Genomic DNA, 1,902 nt, shown 5'->3' with positions numbered 1-1,902 from the left:
CATAGACGCGTGGCACTTCTGTGCGAAGCGTGCTCGGCAATTTATGAAGGGGTGGGGAGCCAACTTGGGCCGTGACACCAGGGAGCGTAAGAGGGCGCTGCTGACTGCGATCCAGGCCCTTGACCTCCGGGCTGACGCGGTTGGTCTCTCCCCGGACGAGTGGTTGTCCCGCTATGACCTCGAGGACCAGCTCTCCGTGATCTACACTGATGAGGAGGCCTATTGGCGTATCCGGGGCGCTCAGCGTTGGGTCTTGAAGGGTGACGCGAATACGGCTTACTTCCAGGCGATCGCCAACGGGCGTCGCAGACGCAACACCATCCCCTACCTTTGGGATGGAGCCTCTCTCCTTCAGGACCCCCGGGACATCCGCTCCCATGTTGATGGGTTCTATCGTTCCCTCTTCTCCCCCGCTCCTCGGAGCGGTCTCTCTCTCGCCCTTGATTGCTGGACTGGCGCCCATCTGGCTTCTGAAGCCGATAACACATCCCTGACGACCCCCTTCTCTGAACAGGAGGTCTGGGAGGCCTTCAGGGGTATGAACCCCTCCTCGGCGCCGGGCCCTGACGGTCTTCCGGTCATCTTCTTCCAGACCTTCTGGAACGTGATTAAGCCTGAGATCATGGCCATCTTCGAGGAATTCTTCGTGGGCTCGATTGACCTTGGCCGCCTCAACTTTGGGACCATCTCCCTCATTCCCAAGGTCCCTGGGGCGACGGACATCCGCCAGTTCCGCCCGATTACGGTCATCAACGTGATCTTCCGGATCCTGGCCAAGGGGTACGCCAATAGGGTGACCCTGCTTGCTGACCGGATCACTCACCCTAACCAATCTGCGTTCATTAAGGGCCGGTACATCCTAGATGGTGTCCTGGTCCTGCACGAGGCCCTTCATGAAGTCCGGGTCAAACACCTGAAGGCGGTCTTTCTGAAAATCGATTTTCACAAGGCCTATGACACGGTTAGCTGGTCCTTCCTTAGGAAAGTTCTTCTGCGAAAGGGCTTTGACGACCGGTGGATCACGAGAGTCATGCAAATGGTCTCTTGCGGTCGCACGGCGGTCAACATTAACGGCGAGATCGGCCCCTTCTTCCCTACCCTTTGTGGGGTGCGCCAAGGCGACCCCTTCTCCCCGTTCCTCTTCAATATGGTCGTGGACGCTTTGGCCTCCATTCTAGACAAGGCAAAAGCCGCGGGCCACCTCCGTGGTATTACCCCCCCTCTCTCCGGGGGCGCGGGGATCTCCATCCTCCAGTATGCCGATGACACGATCATCATGGTTGAAGGCTCAGAGCTGGATATCACCAACCTAAAGTTCCTCCTTCTTTGCTTCCAACAGATGTCGGGCCTCAAGATCAACTTTGATAAGAGCGATGTTATGGTGATGGGATACTCTCCCGCTGAGTCAGTGGCCATCGCCAATAGACTTAATTGCCGCCTGGGCTCGTTCCCCACTACCTACCTTGGGACGCCCATCAGTGACTCGCGCCGATCTTCGCCCCTCCGTGACCAAGCTCCAGACTAGATGCGAGCCCTGGCAGGGGAGGTGGCTCTCCAAGGCGGCCCGGACTATTCTTATCAACTCCTCCCTCTCCAGCCTCCTCTTATTTCTTATGAGTTTCTACAGCCTCCACGAATCTCTCCATAAGGAGATCGCCAAAATCCAGTCCCGCTTCTATTGGGCTGGCGAGCACGGCAAGCAGAAGTATCACATGGTCAGCTGGCCTGACATCTGCAAGCCTCGGGAGCAGGGTGGATTGGGGATCATGTGCTCTAAGCGGATGAATATTGCCCTCCTATCCCGGTGGCTGTGGCGCATCTCGCAGGGTCAGGGTGGCCTATGGCTGGACATTATCCGGAATAAATACCTGCGCGGCCAACCCCTTGCCTTCTGCCAGAAGT

Source organism: Triticum dicoccoides, chromosome 3B (genome assembly GCF_002162155.2).
Source record: "Triticum dicoccoides isolate Atlit2015 ecotype Zavitan chromosome 3B, WEW_v2.0, whole genome shotgun sequence".
Classification (NCBI taxonomy): domain Eukaryota; kingdom Viridiplantae; phylum Streptophyta; class Magnoliopsida; order Poales; family Poaceae; genus Triticum; species Triticum dicoccoides.
Note: the sequence above shows the minus strand (reverse complement) of the source record.